General features: G+C 39.5%; 1 protein-coding gene across 2 annotated transcripts in view; it reads left to right on the forward strand.

The window, feature by feature from the left end:
- Window positions 1-15,583, forward strand: part of RBMS1 (RNA binding motif single stranded interacting protein 1) — a 143,101-nt gene that overhangs the window by 35,364 nt on the left and 92,154 nt on the right. The gene's annotated exons all lie outside the window — the stretch shown is intronic.

The following is a 15,583-nucleotide window of genomic DNA, read 5'->3' on the forward strand; positions in this document are numbered from 1 at the left end:
AAAATCAGTCTGTTCTTCAGTTTAATACTGCAGTGTTACACAGAAGAGATGGGAGATGTTTTGTATTTTTTAATGCATTTAAGATGAAATATGAGATTCTTTATATATTTATGCTGTGATTCAAAGGTGGAATCTGAGCTCACCTGCGTATTGGTGAGCATCACTCTTGTGGTATAGACTGAAACCATGGAATAATGCTCAGCTCACAGGCAGACTTAGGCCCTTGAGACTGAACCCAACCTTTTGGAGACTGCACTGCTCAAGGCACAGGAACTTAAAGAGGCAAAACAGAACCAAAAGTATCCATGAACTGAAGCAGTGTGTTAGAGTTGTTGACACAAGTGTATTGTTCATAAGACTTCATGATCCAGGGCCTTAAAACAAGACCAAAAAGACAAGTCACCAAACCCAAATTGCTCAAATGTTTTTAATTAGAGGAATGGAATGTTTGAATCCTTATAGGGGCTGAGCAGCTGAGTCTGTCATTGGGGCACTCCAGTAAAACCCTGCCCTAACTGGTGCCTAATTCTGTGGGTACCTAAGAACCAAAACATACTCTGTGTGTGTTTCTTCATTCAGTAGTTTGGAAATGGAATATAAGGGAAAAGATTCCAATGTGGTTTTCTTATATTTGGGATGAATGCCATAGCCACAGGCTACAGAGTCTATTCCTCTTCTTCCTTCCTAGCATTATTGCATTATTTTATATAAATCTGTGGCCATATTGATAGCAGAAATTGAGAGAGGTACATTCCTGAGTGCTCAAGAGAGCAGGCACTAGAATGGGGTCTGAGTGCTGGCTCCAGGTTGAATTTGGGGCTCCTGTTTCCGTGGGATTTTCCAAATGTTTGTTTCTTCTGCAGCTCCTTGCATGTATGGTTTTCTTCAGAAGCATGTGTGGCTTCTCTTCCCTTTCCCTTTACTCATGGCTTGAGTAACCTGAGGGCCTGCCTTGGAGCAGGAAATTCCAGGGGGAGGAACGCCACCTCCTATGTGTTACAATAGCCAAGTGACTGACAAAGTGCCATTTACTTCTCAGGCTGTCAGCTTTAAAGAGAAACCCTCCTGTCAGCAGAGTTTTGCTTTAAAATCAGTTTTCACTTCCTAATTTACCAGGATGCAGCAGGAAAAAGAGTAGTTTACAAAATATTGTAAAATCTTATCTAGTGTGAATGTGGTGGGGTTCTGTTACTGTTTTATATGCTATTTCACCTTATTGTTGGATTATCCGAATTCTTCTGTGAAAAATATAGGTATAAATTGCAATCCAATTATTTGTACAAAAAATACTCATTGGAAGTTTTATTTTAATGCAAATAAAAATAATTGCTATCACCCCAACCGAGTTCAGTCATAGTGCTTAAGGAACCAGAGGCTGTTCCTTAGGGCTTTGGTTGCCTTATGTTGGAGCACCATATTTGAGTTGGATTTCTTGTAAAATGTAGAATGCATCCTCATCTGCTGGTGGTAAAGCCCTCTTGGGGACAGAATTGATTTTTTTGTTAGCATGGTTGCTCTTTATTTTATCCAAATTCATGTAACTAAAATTAAAATTTGGACCACCCCAACCATTTCTTTTCGTTTTGCCGCCAACAAAGGAGCATTTTTTTCATTCCTGGTCCAAATTGTTAAGATGCCCCTGAGGACCTTTGTTTACAGTGTCTTCTCATTCTTTTTTTTTTCCTTGACATTCTCCCCTCCTTCCAGCAGTGAGATACTAATTAAAGAGAGGACACAGTGACCCTGGGTTGTTTAGAAGTCACAGGGGAGTGGTGGTGGCACAATGACAAAACCATCCCTGCAGGAAGTAATCAGGCTGGAGACCCAGGACAATACTCACTTCCATCACCTGAAAAACCCCTTCAATTTGGAGATCCATCCCAGAAGCAGATTTATTTTCCTTTTAATAAAGTATCTTCATTACAAACAAAGCCTCCATATCTCTGCGTGTCAGTCTGTTTAACCGAGTTATTATACAAGTACTGGTTTTCTTAAACAATTACTGAAAAATATTTCTCTTAACAGTTTGTAAAGTAAAAGCAGTATTAAGAATAGCATGTTAGAATGCACCATCACATTTGTTTAATTTCAAGGAAAAAGCAGTTGGTTATCTTTATATCACGCAGCAGGATTATGGTCTTATCTAGTATATAGGAATTTTGCAATTTTATGATGGCTATTATTACTTAATTACTAGCTCATTGAGACTTGCGGTGTTTTACGAGCACCTAGCACCAGAGAAATCCAGGATTCATTCCCCACTGGGTTTTGTAAACTGGAGCAAAAAGTCACTTTGGATTGACACCTGTGAAAACAAGATTTCTGTTTACCCAGAGCACTCAGCCGCAGGGCATTTGCAGCGTTAGGTGAAGGGCCCTGCAGAGCTCTGCTGGCAGGAATGTTAGTGCAGCCAGTCAGAGAAATCAGCAGGCCCTAGGCCTCGCCCTCAGTCGTCAGCGTTATCTGTACTCTCTTATCTTGTACCGTAAAAGAATCCAGCTGATTTCAGTAGCTCTCCACTTGGGCTGGCCTGCACAAATCAGATTGCAGCATTGAAGTTAGCAACATGATACCCATCATTCCATTACAGGGGAAAAAAATCCCACTGTCTGCGGGCTGGATCAGACTGCAGACAACATGCTCTTTAAAATGCATAATTAAGGGATTTTTTTATTTTTATCCTTATGGAGTTTTGTTTTCCCAATTAGGAACAAAATTATCTAGGAGAAACATTTAGAAGAGTCCTGTGTGAGGCACAGAGCACCATTGTGTCCTATTCCACAGCCTGCACAAATCAGTGTCTTAAAAATAGTCTTTTAACGGAGGTTTTGTCTGTTTGATTTTTTAACTAAGTATTCTTGGAGGAATGGTGATACCTGGAATAATTACAAGTTTTAATGTGCCCATTTCACTGAGCATCAATCTCTGCAATAACACTTATCAATTAAATACTGTTTCTTTAGCCCAATTTAAAGTTTTAAGGTAATCCAAGTATGGTAGACATGGATCCATTGGGGCTGTTGGTTCCACATACCTAACATGCCTTTCTTTCACTTTTGAGTTAAGCGGCGTAAAAACTGTAAGGAAAAAAAGAAAGAAAAAGGCAGTATATATGTATTTACAATTATTTTGCAATATCTTTGATTGTACCAGTCAAAACCATCCTGATCAAATAAAAGGTTTTCTCTAAGAATATCTATATTCTAGATAGTAGGCACTAGAATTTTGATGGCATTTGTTCTGTAAACTCTTTTTTCCTTCTTACTTTTTAATGACCTATTGATGCCTCAAAAGCTGAAGTACTGCCTGTTTAGATTGGCTCATGGCCTTGCATCTTCAGGAAGGCACTGTGCCCCAAGACCTAAACCATCCTGGAAAACAGATTATGTCTCTCCCTGCAGTGACTCCGTGACCCCTCGCACCTACCTGCGTGTGAGCTGGCTGTGTAACTAGAGACCCACAAAGTTATTACTGTGTCTGGGCAGCAGGAAGAGCTGAGAGTATCCAATTCTATCAAAACGTAACTCTGTGACCAGATGGGTGCCTGGCAGGACTGTGTGGCTGTGCAGGTGTGGTCCAGGCTGGGTAGGAGCACACAGCAGCTGCATTGCTGCTGAGGCAGGGTGCAGAGTGCAGGGCTCACACTGTGGAGGCAGAGTGGTACCTGGAGCTCCTTGCAGCTTCCTGCGCTGGTGCCCCGTTTGCTGAATGCCAGCAGTGTCACAGCCCTGAGCCAGGCGGGGTTCCTGGCACTGCTCACGGAGCACACTCGGTGTCGCTGATGCAGCAGACACTGCCCTGGGTAGAGCAGGGCTGACCAGCATCCTGCCAGGTGTTGGCTTTTGGCTGTCTGGGCATTTGTGGGAGGCAAAGACAGGCATGAATGTAGTGACTGCCCACAGGAAAGAGCCTGCTTAAAATGAGAACATTGGCCTTTTGGGTACCACTGGGGACTGCAAGGTTGGAGTAGAAGGGAGGCAAAAAGGGGCTGAAAAGTGCGTCCATTTGGATAATCTGTTTCAGAGCAGGAGACATGTTTGAGACAACTATAAGGCACAGCTATTGCTGGACTAAAGTTGTCACCTTTCAAAAACTTGGGGAAAAGATGACATACAGTTTGGTTTTTAAGTAGAGCCCATTTGTGCCAAGTTTTCACTGCATTGTATCATGAAGCTCGTGCAGCTTTGATCCAGCACAGAGTTTACTTGAACTTCATTTAACATCTCAGAGAATTACAGCATCATTGATTCCAACCAAAACGTGCCAGCCAGTGTTCTTGACATTGCTGTTGCTTATTGCACTGCCCATTTGACTGGATTGTTATTGTTCAGATTCCTTTCTGGTTTTGTAATGGCTGCATTTCACATTAAAGTTCAATGGTTTAATTAAGGAAATGACTGAATAGGAAGTTACTGTTACCATGATTTCAGCTGTTGAAGAAAGATTTGCCCTGCACGTGAGGAAATTTGTGAACCTAAGCTTTTTGTTAAATGTGCAACATCTCCACATTGTTTTTTAAACCACTGATATTCATATTAATAAATCACACCATTTTCCTTCTCTTTGTGGAGGCTGGTTAGTTTCAAAGCATGTAGTGTACCACAGCATCTTTCACTGAAGCATGGTTTGAAACAAGAGAGTATTTCGTTTGCAAGTTTCTTTGAGATTTAAAGACAAAACTAAGGACATTCTGTGTTTGCAAATGTCTCTCAAAATGAGAACATTTTATGTGCAGCTACGTAAACCCCCGAGTAACTGCTTGCTTTCAGTTTTGAGGCTGGTCAGGACTCTGCAGTCAGACTGCATCTTGATGCTGCTGTTCCCTCGGCAGTTGGGTGGGATTTAGAAGTTCTGCCTCTTTTCCCAGGTCTAGCCAATCCTGTTGTGTTAAGCAGCTCTCTGCATCAGAACATTAGGAAAACATATATATGAATATCTACAGATTTAAACTGTATCAGTTTTCTTTTCCGCTGCATAGCACACCCACATAAAGCAGTTGATTCAGCCCCACTAGGAGTGTGGCAATGTCTGCTTTGAAGGGTGGAACAAGTGACTGGCATGGATGTGGAGAGGGAATGCTATGGCAGAGAGAGACAGCTCTTAAATCAGGTCTGCTACAAATGAAATCTCAGTGAAGAAAAGGAGATCACATCTGTTCAAGTAGTCCCAAGTCCCCATTCTGCCAAATGGTGTTTATTGGTTTGATCAGCTACCAGATAATTGCAGTGGTACAGTAAATAGTAAGCACTATCTGTCTTAGGAAGCCTGGAGTTTCTCAGAGGCAGGGTTTCCTCTCCCCCCCCCCCCCATATGTTTACTTTATAGTTTACAGTTCATGAAAGAAGCAAGAAGAAGGAGAAGTCCAGCCCAAACTGAGATCTGTAGGTAGATACCATAAAATAATTTCCATTGTAGGGTGAACTGCAGGCAGTTGACAGTGCCAGTCAAGAAGTAGCTGTGGTTAATGAGAGGCACGTTGCCTGGCTGGTTTAGCATTTCAACAAATGAGTTCTAGCAAAGTTTTGATTCAACTTAAATTTTATCAGCCAAACATAATAGGAAATTAGTATTTAGACAATTTTAAGCATTTCAACCAACTGTAGTTGAGGAATCTGAAGTATAGATTATAAGAGGATGTACTATTTTAAATGGCAATGTTATGGTAATACATTCTAGAATTAACCTTTTAGTTAATTTAAGACTGCCTTTTGTTTTGTTAAAAAATTAAAGGTCGTCTACAGTGGTGACATTTTAAAGACCTAACCTGATTTTTTTAAGTGGAAATAAACAGATTGTTTCTGTATCCTACGAAGACATTAGTAAAAACTGCAGCAAGGAAGCCCAACGTGAGTTGTTATTTGTGATGCTGCTTAGGCTGATTTGTGGCCAGGTATTACATATTTTGATACAAAATGTATAATTACTTATTTTGATACAAAATATATAATATTATTGGGGTTTTTTAAACTAAGATGCAAACTGGGCTTTATTTTGCACTTTAAGTCATTTTTATTTCCAAGACTCAGCTTCTCCTATTTTTTCTTTTTTATTCTGTGAGAATGAAGAAAGAAAAATCTGGTTAAATCTGCTGGTGAAACTAAGGCTTAGCCCACTGAATATAGTCACCAAGGGATTAATGCAGCTCTCTTGTCCTTTTTTTCACTCTGGCTTAGATCCTGCAAAATCATGTGCCTACATGATTTACACCCATGAACTGTCATACTGTATGTCATCGCTAGGAAAAAAAGGTTTATTCTATCTCAAGTTACTAAATACTGAATCAGATTTTAAAAAGTTAAAGACCTCATAGTGTCAGAAAAAGTTAGGAGTTGGTTACTAGTGGCAGGAGCGGTTGAAGTTGGTATTAAAATATAAGGATTTTTCTTTACTCATACCTCCTATCGTTACATTTGTAGTTGATTTCAGAGCACTCCTTTTTCTCTGAGTAATGTAATTTCCATACATGCGCACACAGAAGTTAATGGTGTGCTTACACAGTCTGAGGCACTGTTGGGAACAACCCTTCTGTGGAATGAAGTAGCAACTTTAGTGGAAATATAATGAACAAGGGGATTAAAATGGAAGCATTTAGGCATATTTAGATTTCAACTTTCATGTCTTTTAAGTGATGTCTGTAATTCTGATGAAAATTCTTCTTGAGTTGTGAAACAGTGGGCTCTACTCAGAAAACAATCTAAAATTCCTTGGATGCAAAATGTATTTTTTCACTTAGTGCAGAATGTGATTTATATAACATCTCAGCTGACATGATCTGACATGTTTTTATGAATTCCTTTGCAAGGCAAAAGTGCCTCTAGTTGCAATTTATAGTAATGAGACTGTCTGCTGTTGAGTAACTGATTACAATGAAGGTATAAGAAGCAGGCATGTTTGCCTTTCCAACTCATTACCCTTTCCTTGCTTCTCGAGTACCTAAACCCGTGTTCTGGAGCAGTGCTATCTGTGGGTCTCCAAAAGCATTCTGTTTGTCCAAACACATTTTTGTGTACTTCACCAAATATAGTCAGATGGTATTTTGGAGTTCAGCTAATTGGGTTGAATACTATATCTAACAGATAAATTTGAAAAATACAACAAAGCTCTGTCTGTAAACAGATTATATAAACAAAAATTTACATGAAAACTTCTCCATGATCTTTAGAATAGTGAATGGTAAATTGTGTCTTAGGGTCAAAAGCAATATTATGATAGTGCACAGTTGTCTTTATTATGTACTTATGGATTATACTGGGGGACAAGTGGATCAGGTCCTGAAGTGGGAAGTTGTTTACTTGTGATTTTGATGGATAAATAGCAAAAGCCTGGTGTGTATGCATGAACATATATTCACAGATTCATGTTAAAATACCGTTGAGAAAATTATCCAAATTGAAGTCCTGCTAGAGGAAGATCATCTTATTTCCTCCTAATAAGTACTCATAGAAGGTTCCCATAGCCATTTGCTGAAATAATTTTTGTCTTAGAGCCCCATTCAGCAAACGCAGCTGGGAGTTTTGCTCTTCTGAGAAATGAGTGTAGCAAGCTGTACTTGCAAGCACGGAAACATTGTGAAGATCTGGCCCCTGGGGAGCGTAGCGCAAAATTCTTTTTGAACATCCCAGAATGGAGAAAATCCTGACTATGCAGAGCCTGTGACAGAAGCTGCAATAGTGGAAGATAGGGGGAGGAGTTGCCAAGGCGGTGAAGAACTTCAAAGAACACTGGAACTAGGGGCGAAAGTTCAGCCTAATCTTGTGTTATCTGAACTCGCTCACCCACCTCTCTTGCAGTGCATCTGCATAACACGTCTGGGTCTGGTTGTTGCAATGACTTCGCTTTTCTGGAATATGACTGAAAATGTATTGTTAAAAAAATTATTGTCATTTGGTGGAAAATGTTTCAGGTAAAATTCCATGAGGGAGGCCTAGACTGAGCGAAGCCACCCAGCGTGCTCCCAGGAGGGACACACACCTTCCCTTCCCTCAGCTGTGTGCTCCTGCCACTTCACTTGTGAGGGTTTTGTTAGACACCTCAGTGACCCAACTCAACTCCCTGCCATGGCAGAAAGAAAAGCTGCTGGGTTAGTGACTTGAACCTTTTGCTTACTTGAACCAGTAAGCAAAAGGAAGAGTGGATTAAGCAAAGGACTCATACAGCAGGAGGGAGGAAAGGAATAGAAGCTATCTTCCTTTTCAGCTTCTCTAAGCATTAATTATATTGAGGAATAACTCAGTAAATCACAGAAGTGCAATGTAAGTGCTTTCATTCTGGGTGAAATCTGGGACTTGCTGGTAAATCTATTGATTAGAACAGGATTTCATTTCAGGTTTTATCTTTGATTTATGTGCATTGATATTCATGAGCAGACCTTTGAAATATGGTTGTGCAGTATCTGATAAATACTTTGAATCCAACTCAAGAGAATGTGTTGAAAACAACTCTAAGAATCTATTTACCTAAATAAATGTAAAACTTAATTATGATGCAATAAAATATTTTCCCACCATGATTTGTGCTGCTGCCAGCCCATGACACTTAGTATGGAACATTAGTAAATAAGTCTATGAGTTACTCCCTGAAATAAATTGTCCTAGCCATCTTGATTAATTTACTGATTACTGAACATAAATATTCAGATCATATCTGAATTTAAATTACAGAAACTCAAATGCTGACGGTGGAGACACAGACTCGGGGTAGCAATGCAGTTGGTTGCTAGTTTAGCTGAGAGCAGAAGTGGCAGAAGCCCCCTGTTTGCTGCTGATGGATAGACAGTGTGTCAGAAGATGGCTTTGGTGTTCAGCTCCTGCTTTTCACTTGTCTGTGGTACATCAGCAACACCCTACACCTTCAGGATCCTGTAGCCCTTAGGGGAAGGGCTGCATCAGCAGGAGCTGCACCCTTATTTCACCTCTGAGGGTGGCCTCTGCAGGTTACTGGACTGTGGGGAACCTTCCAATGCCAGTGCTGGGTGCCTCCATGGTGGAGGTCTTTCATTGCCATAACCATGAGCCAGATGACCTTTATGAGCACTGAATTTACATGGGAGGAAGAATTTTCTTGTTTTAAGATGTATCTGTTGATCATTTGGTTCTGTGCTATATTGATGTTGTGGAGGTGCTGCAGATGTAGCAAGTACACAATTTCAAAATTCAGAGGGTTAGAGCATGTACTTCTAGAGGAAAAATACAATTTGCAGCTTCTTTGGCATACCAAAATACATAATGCCTTTCAGAAATGTAAGCTATTCCAGGTACTTCAGGAACGATTCTATCACGTTTTATGTGGGTATTTTTATTTTAAAGATACTGAAAATGAGATAAGATTAAGGGTCATTATTGAACATTTGCTTAACTTCTGACACATGACTTTGTTTCTTCACTTTATACTCTAAATTAGGTCATTACAATCAGATTGTGCATTATAAACAAACATATTTGTGTTTATATGTAATTATAAAACAAACACAGAGGGTAAAGGCTGTAATTTTGAAACAGATAAAATTTATATGCCCTTTTGGAATCTGTATGTAAATTAGTTTCTCACACTCCAGCCGAGATCATGTAAATGGACCCCAGAGAGCTGGTACAGTGCTGATGGTGTACTCAGGAGAGTTGGAGCACTGTAAAGACATTTGCAGGTCAGAAATGAGGTTAATTGACAGGAAAGTGTGTGAGGACAGGAACAATTTGCACAGTGCTTGTCAGTGGGCAGAGCTGTCAGTTCTTCACTTGGCTACTAGTATTTGTCGAACAAACACGACAGGACTTCATTTCAGGAAAAGGAAAAAAAGCCAAGAAGAGTCATTTTAGGACAACAACTTTGGAAAGAGTGGTGTTTTGTGGTTTTGTTCCAAGGTACCCACATGCATGCAGCCACCGTACGCAGTCCCCAGTCTGGCTCGTCGCTGCTGCTGGTGAGGCTGCTGCCTGCAGCAGGGCTTTGCAGAACAGGACCTGCTCTGGCTTTTCCTCGGGTATTCTTCAGGCCTGACTTTGCACTAGTGATGACAACTCCATCTTCTTGATCTATCATGTCATACATGACTTTCTCTGTCCTCTTCCTTTTTTTCCATGTGTGTTAGGATTCCTGCCTGCTCCTTATTGCATTAGTACCAAATTTGCTTACAATGCAAATAGTGCCTGTTTCATTCATGAATTCAGAATGTATGTCCCTATTTATAGATGTGCAAAGACCAGGCAAAAGGCTGATTTTTTTTTCTATAGCTGTAGCGCACTGATAAATCTGAAGCTTTTTCTTGGCCTTAGATACCAAAAAACAGCACACAAAGGAAAAAAATTATGTCTGGCTGATTTGTGGTCACACCTTCCACTCTAACCATTGTGCAGTGATTTACCTTTTCATTGGCATTAACTGTTCTCAATCTTCAAACAAATTTTAATTGTAGGAGTCTTTTAATTTCTTTCTTATTTCTAAAATTCTCATGAAATAGTAACCATTCAAGCCTGGTCAATATGGTGAATAATGTCATCCAAGAAAACCCAGCACACCAAAATTGAATGTACTGTGGCTAGAAAAAGCATGTTTTTCTGGTTAAAAACCAGAATATATGACCTGCTTTGGAACCTCACAACGTGAAGTTTAAGAAAAAAATTGTGTATTTCCAGATTTTGCTTCTTTTATTAATACATGTATTAAAATGTAAATAAGTAAATATATAAAATCAAATAGCTGCATGAAGTCATTGTTTCCTAGAAAATACTTAGCAAATAGTTTTGCTTTCTTCTTCTATTGTTCCATAAATTTATTCTGCACAAATTATAAAAATGCACTGTCAAAAAAGCATGTCAAAACAGTAAGCTATTCTTAGTAGTCTCTTTTAAAAAATAAATATTATCCAATATAATGTTGGTGAAACTTCTACATAGTTAATAATAAAGCAGGAAAAGCAATATGCTTTGTCATTTTGGACAGACTTTATTATTTTATTCTATAATATATTCGGCAGCTGTTTATACACTTTGACTGCTTTATAGTTTCAAACAAGTGTCTCATTATCAGGCCAATGGCAGAAATGACATCTTTAAGAGTCATTTCAGTTCATTCCACAAATGAGGATTGGATTTTGTCTTGTGTTTTCTTTACTGATCATGAGCAGCCTCCTTAAATTTCTCTTACATAGTAATCCTTTACAGTAATTATGTTTCATACTTGTGCTTCCCAGAATATACATGGTATATTTAGGAAAGGCATTTGTTTGACAGTGGAAATGCTTCCATAAAGTATCTTGTGTCTTTCAAATAATAAATAGTGCTTTCCATAATATAAAATGCTGGCATGGCATTAGCAGGAGATTGTGTTGCTCACTATGTTCATTTTCTTAATACCAGTCATCAGTGAAGGAATGGCAACAATTATGTATAATTGTGCAATTTATATTTAGTGTCTTTCCAAGAACATTTAAGGAAGCATGGAAGGAATGAACAGCAAGCCAAAATGAATAGGAGTCAAAGCATATCACTGGAGGTACAACCCCAGTGGCTGCAGCGGATGCATTCTGTGAGCACTGCAGGGAGCACAGGACTGCTCTTTTTTCACAGTGAGCTGTTGGATTTAAGGGAAAAACCTCTGCAGTATAGGTGATGGGAAAATCAAAGACAGGTTGGAGGACTCCCAGAGAGAATGAGCTGATGCGTTCAGATTAAAAAGAAAATGTTACAGTGATTGTGCACACATATTTTATAATGAGTGACTTTTTTTTTTTTTGTATTCTAGTGTAGAATACAAGTTATTCGGTATTTTGGTACCAGTATTTGAAATGGTACTGCTGGAAAAGATTATTTGTTTTCCCTTTTCAGATCATCATGGGGATTTTTTTCTTATTGTTGAATATATTAATGTGAGTATTTTGAAGACTGCATTCTTAAACAACAGCTTCTCATTGTGTATGCAATGCCTCACTCTTAGTAGATCATATACTTCTGCAGAAGTCATTGTTTCATAATAATTTTTGTTTTCTAATATAAAGGAAAATTTACAGAAGATTTTATATATTAAGTATTTGGCATGTTCACAACATTACTATGTCCCATTTCTACAGACTTCTCCTCATCCTCCCTTAGTTAGATACAGATTTCTTTTATTACCTTCATACTGGGAATGCTTAAATAAAAACAATTAACTATGAGATAACTTATCTCTGAAGGAGCTTCCCGTGTAATGAAGTTTACTGTGTTCCTTTGGTTGTTAGAAATTCTTTTCATGCTTTAAGTTCTAATAGATTAATTAAGGCCAAAATTTAAAAATCTTCTGTTTGATACTCAGCTTCATGTATTCCTTTATTAACACTTTACAGGAAATGCTTAATATCTCTCAAAGTTCAGCCCTGCATTCTGCTTCCTTAGCTTGCATACGGTATTTAAAAGTATTTTTGCATTGTTGTGGCTCAGCTTCCTGCCTACTCTGGTTTTTATCTTTCTCCATATGACCATGTGCGATGAGAGGATGGATGCTCAGGGAACTGAACAGTGTGGCAACAGTCTCCTCAGTACCCTCAGGGTGGGGAAATGAGGTGCCCACAGTCACCTTTCCACAGTGGGTCTTCTGAAGGCCCTGAAGTGGTCAGGAGAGCAGAGTTGTAAGGAAATTCAGGACATCCAGTCTGGACTCACAGGGGTTTGCAATAGACTGTAAGTTTCCCATTTAAAGCAGATCCAGGGCTGAGAGACCATCTGCCCTGCAGAGGCACTGAATGCCCTCAGGGGAAATAGCTACTTTGGTTGAATTTTGAGATAAGTAAGGGGAGCCATGAATTTGATTTAGAACAGAAATGGTAAAGGAGCAGCTTAAATGCGTAGAACTGTTTTTAAAATTATGGCTTAGTTTTGCCAGTCTACTGTTTGTTAAGATTGATAAGCATTACTGGAAAGATTCTGTCTCCAGGTTTTTAGACAAGCCTTTCTTTCTGTATTTATAACCATCTCTCTGCAAACCTACAAGCAAACTAACAAAACACAACATGTAAATTGCTACATTGTATTTCTGAAATGCATCAAAGCTGCTTGTAAGTTTACCCTTTTTTCCTGAATAAGCAACTCTGGGTAACTTAAAGAAGCTCTGAATGATTTGTAGAGGAGGCACTCTTAGACCCTGTGGTCACCTTTTTCCCTCAGGGTCAAAAGGAATTGCTCATTTATAACTGCAAGCAGCAATACACCTGGCTACCTGCAAGTCTGCTCACACCTGTTGTATGCAGTTAATAACAAAGTCCTTGAAAATATGATTTTTATGATTATATTTGCATACGTTTTACAGATTAGGCATCTCAGTTTTGGCATTGCTAAGTCAGTAAGACTGAGACTGTTCTTTGCAAACAAGGCATGCTTCTTGCATTTCAGAAAATATGTAGGAAAACTGTAGTCAGTACTTGAACTGATATATCACTGCACAAGGACTGAAAAGTCCAGGCACTTATCTGGACCTTTATAAACATAATCTCATATAAACATAAAAAAGAGGGTTTTACAGAGAAATAATTTTGCCTATGTTCAGGAGTAAGAGCAAAGCAGCTTTTCCATATGAGCATGGCTTCAGATTGGAAGGGACCTCAGGGGATCTCTAGTACAACCTCAGCATAAAGCAAAATGATCAGGTCAGGTTGCTTTGGGCTGTGTGTATTCTGGTCTCGGAAATGCTCAAGAAGGGAGAGTGCACAGCCTCTTGGAGCAATGTCTGTCTGTCCTGATGTCGAGTCAGAAACTTGCTTGTTTCAATTTAGCTTTGCTGTCCCTTTCTCTCCAGACACACTGCTGTAAGGAGTCTGGCTCTGTGTTCTTGATAGCATTGTCAAATCTATTGGAAGGCAGCTATTTCCCTGTTTGAGACCAAAATGGAGACAGATTAATCAAGCCTTTTAAAAACAACAGATAATGTTGATAGGCTCATTAGCACTTAGAAAATTATATCAAGTTTTCTTCCCAGAAAATTCTGTAATGAGTTTTTCCTTAACAAAAATAAATAATCAGATGCTGTTAGATTGTGATCTAATAGATCATATTTGTTGTTATGTGTTTTCCTAATATGTTAGGAAAGAGAGTACTAGTAACTGAGACAAATGGGCCACATACTGAATCTAAGAGAGGGAAATCATGTCCAAATCACAGGAAGCCTTGGGACATGTGACAGCAGAGCAAGCAAGATGGCAGCATTTCAGATACTGCTTTGGAATATTCTTGAGAGCCTTCCCTGGTATGACAGTGACTGAGACCCAATCGAGCATATAGTGTTTACATCCCTGCAGCCTCTTCCCTGGGGGTGGGGCAGGAAGAGAAGAGGGAAGGAAGCAAGGCATGATTGATGGCTTTTGAAAAGCTTTTCCCTGCGAGGGGAAGGTGTGGTCACTATACACGTCTCCAGCTAACAAAGCCCTCCTGCAGGTCGAGCAGACTTAAGCTTTGTCACCCCTTTGGGGTGACTGCAACACTGTCCAGAAAATATTTTTCTTGTTTTTCAGTTGGGAATAGAAATCTGAGCAGGAGAAGTAGCCTGTCACTGTTCCAGTTTGTACTGCTTTAAGACAGTTCTCCAGCACTGAGTCTGATTGTGACATCTGTGACCAAGGGTTCTGAAATAAGTCAGATTGGAGCACAGATCGACTGCTGTGTGTGCCACATCTCAGGAAGGCATGAGCACACAGCTACACTTCTGTCAAATTAAGCCACAGGTACACGAACATATTAAGCCAATATAATCCAGTACTGCTGCCAAAACAAGCCCTCCTATCCACCCTCTTGCCCCTGCCTATTTTTGCTCTCTGCTACCTCCTCCATTACACTGGCACAAGCCGCAGCACAGCCACATGCTGAACCCTACAAAGGAAATAATCTGGAAAAAAATTAACCTGATCAGAGAGAAAAAATAGGTTTCATCCAGAATCAGTTGCTAAACTGTTGCTTTTGCAGCATTGATGCCAACTGATGTTGCTGTGAAGCAGGCATGAGGCCTTAACCAGGCCAGGGAGTCTGAATTTACCCTAGCATTAAGCCTCTGGCATTAGCTTTATGCCAGCAGTGGGAATACGACTGTTCGTGATCCAACATGAAGTTAGGGTAGTACAGACAGACAGTGCCTGACTTGACATAAAATCTGCTGGTACAAACTTATTCCATCAAATAATTTCCAGTGCCAGTGATCACCATGTGGCTGCAGTGCTTTTCATCCAGTAAGAGTACACCTTAAACTTGTGTTATCAAATTGAGACCAAATGGAATGAGATCCATTTTAGGACTTGAAACACAGAAAAAAGGAAAGTTATGCAGAATGTAGTTCTGCCAAGTGTTGGTGCTTTCTTGTTGTTAGCTGTATTCAGATGGGCTCTGATCTGTTGTAAAAATATATTAGGATACCAAAATACTTAGAGATTATTTCTAGGGAAGTCAGTAATTGAAGATTATATGTTTTTGTAAGTACTAGCATTTTCAGATGTTATTTGGCTTTTCAGTAATGAACTATCTGCCAATTTTCTGTTTCTTCCCAGCTGTTTCCTATGGCCATGTTGGGGTGTATGGGATCGGGGCCACCGTATTGTCAGAAAGAGGAAGAGAAACCAAAAGGTGCCTGATGA

Source organism: Zonotrichia albicollis, chromosome 10, assembly GCF_047830755.1.
Source record: "Zonotrichia albicollis isolate bZonAlb1 chromosome 10, bZonAlb1.hap1, whole genome shotgun sequence".
NCBI classification, from domain to species: domain Eukaryota; kingdom Metazoa; phylum Chordata; class Aves; order Passeriformes; family Passerellidae; genus Zonotrichia; species Zonotrichia albicollis.